Here is a 10368-nt window from a genome sequence, read left to right as displayed (position 1 = left end):
TGGCATTGGTGTGTGAATGGGTGAATGTAATGCACAATCTCTGTAAAGTGCCTTGGATAAAGATAAATAGACTAGTGGTCGAGTTGGGTAGAGATAAAACCATGGATAAGACGTTCAAGATCAGAAAGGGTTACAGCAGACTTGACTATAAAACCCTCAGCTGATAAAATATGGATTTAACAACATTGTTAATCTGTTTGACAAGCTTAAAATCACTGTACAATTTGACACGCCAAGGTTTGACCACCACACTCATTCCAATCATATTTTAAATATATTCTACACGATGGGGTGGTTATATCCTAACCCTAGATGAGGTATAATAACACATTGTACTGTAGCTTCATGTTGATCTGACTTCATGTGAAAACGTCTATAATGTCACTCATCTATGTCCAATGTCAGACTCACTGTACTTACTGAAATATATTGACTAACACACCTGACAGTCACATTCTGTCTTCTGTGCTGTGTATGTACGTGCATTTGTGCGACCCTCAGGGCCCTGCTGAGAGAAGACGAGGGGACAGTAGAAACAGTTTGAAAATGAGGGTGGGAAAGAGGGAGGGGTGCAGACTGTGAGAACCAAGGGGAAGGGAGAGGGTTAGGTGTGTAACAACAACATTACCAGCTACATTATTATTATTATGTGTGGGGGTCCGCTATAACTGCCTCTGTGTCAATGCAGTAGTTTAGGTAGGACCCAACATTCTCTAAGGCGGAACTATTGTGTTCTGAGTCGTATGTTTCCGCCCGGACATATTTGCGGTGCGCACATGCGTCAGCCAATGAGAAAAACAGCTGGACTAGCTTGCACATCGATTATAGACTCAGCTTGCTATATTGACGATATGCATACGGCTGCCATCTTGCCAGCAAGGTGCTAACTAGGTGCAACCTCCCATAAACAGCCCATTAATCCAAACAGAAAAGTCCTATCTAATTGTATTAAATAACGTCAAACTCACCAACATTGCAGCTGTACGAAAAGCTTGAATTATTTCTATCTGCAAAGTGTTTTTTTCATAAAAATCCACCGTAGACATGTTATGAAATATTGCAGCCAGCCAACTGTTTGTCTTCCATCAGCTTCCCCCTGAGCAAACAGCTAGGAAAACAGAACAAGGAAAATAAAGTGAAAATAGAAAGGGCTTGTACGTGGTCCGACAGAAAGTTGGCACAGTGCACCGCAACAATTTCTTACCCATTGTGTAGAAAAAGATGAAGAGATAGCACGGCAGAGAGAGCAGAATATACTTCAGCCATCTATTCTTCTTCTTCGCTGGCTGTATTGATGGGCCGGATTCCTTTGTGCTTGTGTTGGTGTCAGTGACTAAAACCAGAGCTTACAGGGAGTTTGTCTGAGAGCGATTGAGCCAAGCTGGCCTCCTGTATTTCACTTCTTATACCCAGAATAATTACGAGAGAGAGAGAGAGAGAGATAGACATCAAGACACACTGATACAAACGGCAGAAGTGTTGACTGGTTTATATATGCATTATTACTTGAAACACCACATGAGACAAAATGCAAATAGGCCTTCAAAACTTCAGCAAGGTTTTGTGTAAATCAACATAGTGTATAGATTTCAGCAGACAGTAGAATTTGTATTTGTCCTGATGTGAGCTTCAGTCAGCATCCAGTGCTGCTCCAGTACAGATTTTGACCCGTCTTGACCCAAAGCTCCTTCGATATTTAGTCCAATAACAATCACAAAATAAAACTGTATTAGCTAGAACATTTTTTCAACCCATTGAACGAGTTTCTCAACAGAACTGCAGCATTCTCATTTTGGACTGACTCTAGACATCGGTAGGAAAGGAGAAGCGGTGCAACATTTAACAGCAGCTGGATTTGACATGAGCTAGGTTTCAAAACACACAGAGGAAAAGCTTCCTGCGATTAATTGCATTGGCACAGTACTATCAGAGGTAGGAATAGACCCCTTATCAGACGACATCACACCGATAAGATCCAGTATGCGCACGCAGGCCAGCACCATATGAACCCAACCGCTCAAAAAATGACATGGAAAACTGCTCACTGCACTCTTGTGTAAAAATTTGCCATCAAAATTTCAGATGTTGTTTTTCTCCCAGTGTGGAGGAAGAATGCTTAGGATTTTTATCTCTCACCATTGAAATATATAATCCTTGGTTTCAGTTGTGTGTAAACAATAATAGCAATTCAAAGCAGTTGTCCTAAAAACCACAAGTATTCTTTCTTTCTTTCTTTCTTTCTTTCTTTATTTCTTTGATTTTTGCAGGAAGTATAACATTCACACACTGCTGAGCGCTGGGACTCTCATTGAGGTGAACTTGTCCTTTTTAAACTCCTGCATTCACTCCAGGCAGCATCAAGATAAAAGCAACTCCTACACTCGGACCTATATGTCAATGGATTATTGGTCCAGAGAGAGAGAGAGCATTGCAAGGGCTGGTGTTGAATGCAGAGGAGGCTTACTCTCTATAGGCCTACTTTAGAAGGGAATCAATGTCAGACACTTCTTCACCTAAAAAAAACAAACATATTGATTGGTACCCTGCACTGTTGTTTAGAATGCTTTGAATGTGCAGTAAGATATATTTTTATGATTACTACAATATACATCTGACTGTGTACTGCTGTCTATCTGTACTATCTATCTATACTCACAGGCCCAGGCCCTGTTTGGGACTCACACCACCAGGCTTTCTACCTCGGAGGAATTTAAAACATTTTAAAATTACGATGCCCTTGATCACGGGGAATTTGGGGTACTTCTGATTCCGGTTTGTGGTTTCCTGCCTGATGACTACAGATCAGTAACTATAACATGACACTCCCGACCGGATCATAAACCCGAAAATAAATGCTTCCCTAGGTGTGGCCCGAGGTGTGTGTGATTATAGGAAACATAGAGGTCAGCATGGGTGGTATAATCCAGGTCTCAGTCAGAGCAAGGAATTGCAGTGACTGGAGGGAGGCATGAGCTTAAATTAATTCAGCCTGCTTGGTATGGACGCCAACTACATTTTCTTACTTCAAACTTCATTCCTGGCAATCAGGATCAAGTCAAACACGCAGTGTTTTCCAAAAAGCCTGCAGTCCCTCTGGCAGAGCGGTGAAATCCTTCTAGCTCACTGAACCAAAAATACCACTCTGCCTCTCACTTGCTGTCAATCAACCCTCCCGCCTGCAACAGGGTCACACATGTCATTTTTCTATTCTTCTCAGTGAGTCATTTGTTCACACAAACTGCAGTGCCAGTGAAAGCAAAACGCTCCAATTTACTCCCCCAAACAAAGCCTTCACCAGGCTGAAAATACACAAGACAAAAATAAATACAGCACAGGAGAGACAGACAGTTGGAAAGCTGAGAGGGAAACAGTGATTCGATTGAACATTTTTATTGGATCAGCAGGAGTACGTGAGCTACTGCTTCCTTTCACTCAAACTCCCTCGATGCGCTAAGTCAAAGTTCTGCATGATTAGTCATTGGAGAGAGAGAGAGAGAGAGAGAGAGAGAGAGATGTGCAGGGAGACAGCCAAGCTGTTCCTGACCAGAGAACTGGTATGTGTGTGTTGAGACAACCAGTGTACAGAGTCAGACAGCTGTATAGGCCTCTCTGTCTGCAGGCATAGCCTATGGAGAATATGAACCCAGAAAACATGATGTCATCACTGCATTAATAGACAGTGTTGGACAGGAACATCAAGTGACAGTGAGTCAGGGAACATTCATGCATATATCATTGACAGTAGAAACTTTGCTTATTTTATTTTATTTTTCTAATTTCCCCCTTTCTAACCTCATCATCCTCCCCAGACATATGTCACATTATTAGCCTGAGTCAACTTAACAGCAGCCAAGTCAACAAGGTGGAATGATGCTCAACTATTGAAGTGAAACATTGACCTGCTGACTGCTCAGTGTTCTCATAATGTTTGACCTTGTGACCCCTGTGAATCAACAGGCTGACCCATGTTCCCTCCAAGCTTCATGACTGTCTGTCAGTCAGTCAGTCAGGCAGGCAGGCAGGCAGGCAGGCAGGCAGGCAGGCAGGCAGGCACGCATGCACGCACGCACGCACACACACACACACAGTGACGAATAGGCTATATATAAAGAATATAATGATGGTGGTTTCCAAAGCTGGAGTTATTAGAAACAGTATCTTCACCTTGTTTCATTAAATTCAATGTAGGCCTACTGCTTCTTTCTATCTATGAATGAACATATCAATAGGCAAGTGTTTATGCTGCTGTTAAATGGATGTAAACAACACAGCAGGAGATAAACTCTATGAAAGTATAACAAACAGGTGAGGGGATTCAGCTTGTAGGTATTGCTGACAACATGACACTGACAGCAACACACTTTCTTTGAATGATAAATGAGTACAGGAACAAATAATTAGCATAATTTTGATCTTTGGTGTTCTTTGTTTTTCCATGACACATGCAGTCAGCCACTGTAAGTAACAGCACTTTGCTACAGTGCAAACAAAAGCCATCAGAATGAAAAGATTAGCATTACAAAATACGATTTGATTCCATGCAGAGAAGACTCCTATATACACAAGCCATAGGGGTACATTGTGTGCGTGTGTAGTAATCATGATTGTGTCAGTGTTGTCCTGTGTGATTACTCCCTCCCTCCCTCTCTCTCTCTCTCTCTCTCTCTCTATCTCTCTCTCTCTCTCTGCAGCTCTTTCTCTCTCTCTCCCTCCTTGCAGTTTTGCACTAATCATGCACTAATCATGAATCGCAGCTATATGCTCGAATGCACCTTATTTATAAACTGACATAATGTTTGGGTATGCTATCATGTGTAAATATGTAGATACCTTGTTGTCGCTTTTATTCATTCTTTCCCCCCCTTATTGTCCCTCATTCCCAACGGGCATCACTCTTATAGTCAATGTGTAACCAATGTTTTCTCAGGGTTTAGATGGAAGAACATTTTGTCATAGTCAGTTATTTTTCAACAATCTTGCAAGGTGGAGAGCTTACTAGGGTCAGTAACTGAATGTCATGTGGTACGAAACACACTTAACACATTGATGATTCAAGTTAATTATAGGGTTAAAAATCACACCTGTGGGCCTGGGCCGTGGCTCAGCGGTCCAGGCACACTGGCCGGTAGCCCGAGTCTGGCAGTGTGCCGCGGGTTCGACTCCTGATCCCGACGGCCCTTACTGCATGTTGCCCTCTCTTGGCTAGACAGCTATCTCAAAGACCGGAAGCAATATGTCCATGTTAATGGAGTTGACTCCAGCAAGCAACATTTGTGTTTTATTTGCAGATGACACCAGTCTTGGACAGCTCCTGCATCTAGTGGAAAATGACTTAAAAACTTTAAAAAAGTGGTTTGACATAAATAAACTATCATTAAACATCAGCAAAACGAAATGCATTATATTTGGCAATAAAAACGTGAATTATCCAATAACATTTACCATAAACGACATTGAACTAGAGCAAACAAATCAAACAAAATTCCTAGGACTCACTTGGAAACCACATATTGATATTCTAAAAAGAAAACTGTAATTGCAATATTACATAAAATGAAAGGTATTATTAATAGAAAATCACTCATGTGCAGATCATTACTGCTACCATATTTGACATACTGTGTGGAAGTCTGGGGGAATCCATACAAAACAATATTACATCCCATTTTTATACTCCAAAAAAAAGAAATAAGAATTGTCAATCTGTCAGATTACTACACACCAACCAATCCGCTATTCATAGAAAACCGCACATTGAAATTACAAGATCTAGTCAACCTCAACTCCACCGCAATAATGTACAAGGCCTACAATAAAACACTCCCAAGCTGCATGCAGGAGTTGTTCAAGCCAAGAGAGGGCAATTACGAACTCAGGGGAACCGCCATATTCAAGCCAATTAAGGCAAGGACCAACACCAAACGTAGATGCATATCAGTCATTGGAGTAAATATGTGGAACTCACTAGATAATGAACTTAAAATGTCCAGCTCAATAAAAACATTCAAGAAACTATATAAAGCAAAGGTCATTGATATGTATATAGCAATACATGCATAGTAATGTATATTAAATATTGTATATTATATAATATAGTATATTATACTAATAATAATGATTAATAATTATTACTATTACTATTACTATTATTATTATTATTATTATTATTAATGTTGGTACTACCATCATTATAAATAAATAGTATAATAATTACATCTGTTGCATGTAGCAATTAATGCAAATATGTTTTCCTTTTTTTGATTTTCTTTTTCTTCTGTTTTTTTTGTGTGTGTTTGGTTTAGCTCTGTAATGTAATATTTGAACCTCATTTGCTTATAAACTGTATACTTCTATTACTTTACCTTTTCGGCCAAATAGTCACCTTGTTGGACTAAGTTGTAGGCTACTGTATGCCTATCAACTGTATTGTTTTTAACAAATGGCCGAAATAAAAATAAACTAACTAACTAACTATGTCACTCCCCCATCGCTCTCTCCCATTTCCTGTCAGCCTACTGTCTGTCCCTCTATAAAAAATCACACCCGTGTGAACTGAGTGGTGTAAGGTCTTATATAGCCTGATCAGCTGTGGTCTGACGTAATGTCTGACGTAATTAAATCACACCCGGGTGAACTGGGTGACCGTAGCAACCATGCTCATTTTTTGACATTTTTGACGACAAAGCCAGTCGTAGGAGTGGTTTAGCGGGAAAAAAAGCGAGGGGTGCTAATATATTAAAGTCATGTTGATTAGGTGATGTAATGGTGATGTAAAACAAACGGTGCCAACACAAACATTAAACGCCATTAACAATAAAGAGACAATATGACGTAATGAGGCACATTATGACGTAAATTTTCCCTTCATTGTCAACGGCCTTTACAAAAAAAAACATTGAACTAAAGACCAACATTAAACCTGTGTATAGGTCTATAGGAGGGGTTGGCGCACCTCAAAAATGTAGATGTACCATCTCATTATCGAGGGGGACCCAACATAGATACATGTCACAATCATTACTGTACATAATAATGTATACAGAGTAGACAACACAAAGTATTACGTACGTGGACAAAACAAAACACATTGGAACCTTAAAAAAAACGTCACAGCCTCATTATAGCATAAAATGGGGTCATCCCTATGTTCACCAGGTTCTAAATTTCCCACTTGCCTTATAGGGTTAGGGTTTAGTGTTCTGGAGTTATACTCTGCTCAATATAGTGAGTGCAAAACATATGGTATGATGGCAAATTTACTGATAACAAGAACATACAACTTCAAAGTAAAAAGTAAAAAGAATGGAAATGTTGAAATGTCTCTTTTCTTGGTAAAGTATTCCAGGGCAGGGGCTTTGAAAGAAAAGGCATGTTTCACCAAATTCAATACTAACCAAAAGAGTAAAGCAAACCTGAGTGGAGTGTCTAATTGTTGTGTTGAAGGAATGAAGTTCTAAATAGCGTTTAAGGTAAATATACTGTAACTTGAATAAATACATTTGAATACAAATTTAAGCCAGTGCATGTGTCTTCTTGTATGTAAAGATGGCCATTGAAGTTGTCTATCAAACATTATGCAATGATGTGTGAGAAAAGGACAACCAAGGACAAATCTGCAGAGTCTGTTGTATGCTGTGAAACAGTATTTGATTTTGAGGCATTTGAGACTCAGTGAGTAATACGCTGTCGTTTGTAGTTTTGTATATTTTGAAGCTGCCTGCCTGCTTGCCTGCTTGCCTGCCTGCCTGCCTTGCCTGCCTGCCTTGCCTGCCTGCCTTGCCTGCCTGCCTGCCTGCCTGCCTGCCATGCATCTATCATCTATCTTTTCATTATTGTTCAGCTGTGTCTCTCTCTCTGCTTTCCATCTTAAGATGCAGCTGGCTGCACCTTCTATAGCCAACTGGCCTAATGAGATACTTTACACTCTGTGTGTGTGTGTGTGTGTGTGTGTGTGTGTGTGTGTGTGTGTGTGTGTGTGTGTGTGTGTGTGTGTGTGTGTGTGTGTGTGTGTGTGATAGAGAGTTCATGGCTGCCACACACCTCTGCACCCGCAAGTAATTTTTCAAGGCAAGGTGGCATAGGAGCATCCCACACTTCTCCTCCTAATGCATTCTAAATGGTGACACTAATGACGCACGCACGCACGCACGCACGCACGCACGCACGCACGCACGCACGCACGCACGCACGCACAGGTTTTATAATAAGCAAGGTGGTAAAGACTCAGCAGTGTGTGTGTGTCATGTCATCAGTGATTCACTTCCATCCATTAACACTGCACTCTAAACACTTCACAGCACTTCCTCCAAATTCATCCTCCATGATGCTCTCAAGCTGCCTTCACTCTGTGTTTGGATAAAGTCATCCACATAAACCGACATTGTGTTTGGTTGACCTCACTAGACACTTAGTCAGGGGATGTTAATACATTCTGGGAATTAATTTCTTTCCAAGAATTTTGTTCACCAATGTGTTTGTAAGGGTGTCTACTAATTGGTTTCTATTCAACCACCCTAGGGAATCTTTGACAGCTGCTATGGCCGAATTTAGCCCAAGGAGTGTTTTTCGTGCAGAACTTTAATGGCTTCAGAATCATGAAAAACCCCTAGTTTGGCCATAGCCCAAATGTGCTGACCTCATCACATTCATTCATTAATGTAATAATTTTGTGATGACCGCTATGGCCGTTTTTATCCCAAGGAGTGTTTTTCGTGCAAAATTAATGCTTGGAATGGATTCAGAATCATGAAAAACCCCTAGTTTGACATGTCACATGCTACTTAAAGCATAATGAAATTTAGAACATTTTTCCTTATATTGGTTGTTGATGGTACCTCAACTTTCAGCAGCTGTCAAAAATTACGCTAGAGTGTTGAATAGAAACCAATGTGGGATATGTTAGTAGACACCTTTACAAACACATTGGTGAAGAACATTCTTAGAAATGTATTCCCAGATTTGACATTATTCTGTCTGATAATATTCTCTGACTAACTGGCTTTGTTTCCACCAAATTACTGCAACAGATGACTCACTCTCAGTGTGTTTTGTTGTGCCAACCAACTGAAGGGAAACGTAATTGCCTCTGGTTTTGCAGCCTGCCCTGCAGTAAGACACAGTGTTTTAGTCCTTTTATTCATTTCACTTCAGGTGGAGGAGCATTCTGGAGACTGTGCTCAGTTACAGTCAGTGATTGTACCACTAAAATATATGATTATACTGTATTGTTGACCTAAACCAATAGAATAGTGCTTCTCAAACTGTTTCATTTCAAGGATACCCCGTTTATCATACAGTGGGTCGGGACCCATTTGTGAGTCGTGGACTGATTTCTATGGGTTGCGAGTAAATATGCCATTTCTCTCGTTTCTATTCCGAAAGATAAGTTTAAACAAGATAATTAAAAACATTTCCAACAAGTAAGTAAGTAAGTAAGTACTGCTCACCCGGGTGCCATCTACATTCCGGCTGTCACTTAACTATAGGGCATGATTTACATAGTTTGCTGCTTTTTTGAGCGGTGCTAACCGCTCCCAAGAACAGTATGTCTGTTTGAGCACGGAATGTCTGTTGTAGCACAACCTATTCACCCCTGCAGTGCAGATGCACACTGAGCAGTCAGCAAATTAGGGTCGCATGGGTCACGCACGCACGCACGCACGCACGCACGCACGCACGCACGCACGCACGCACGCACGCACGCACGCACGCACGCACGCACGCACACACACACACACACACACACACACACACACACACACACACACACACACACACACACACACACACACACACACACACACACACACACACACACACACACACACACACACACACACACACACACACACACACACACACACACACACACACACACACACTGAACATAATTTGCAGTTCATATATTCAGAACGGGTAAGGACTAGTATATATATATTTCCGGACAACGTCACACTGATGAGAACCTGTACTCGCACGCAGAACAGGAGGAAAATAAACCGATTAGATGCAATGTTTAGATGCAATGTAAAAGTGGTCACAGCACTGACATGTAAAAATGCATCCCATCAAACTTTCAGATGCTGTTTTCCTCCCAGTGTGGAATAAGAAGGTTTAGAGTGGATGTTTACTGTGATCTCTCGACTCTCGCTCTTGAAATTATTTGTATACCTATGTTTATGTTGTGTCAACTGGTGTCTAAACAATACTAGTGATTCTCAAAGCATTTGTCCCACAAACCTCCAGTCGCAGAGGGAGTGCTTCCTATGATCACGGCTTATTGATCGCGCAGCTGTATCTCAAACCTAATTTAGGTTCTGCCATGCGAAGGTGCACTAGCTGCGCGCAGAGCAATGTATTAAGATACTT

The sequence above is a fragment of the Electrona antarctica genome (genome assembly GCF_951216825.1).
Source record: "Electrona antarctica genome assembly, chromosome: 1".
Classification (NCBI taxonomy): Eukaryota; Metazoa; Chordata; class Actinopteri; order Myctophiformes; family Myctophidae; genus Electrona; species Electrona antarctica.
Note: the sequence above shows the minus strand (reverse complement) of the source record.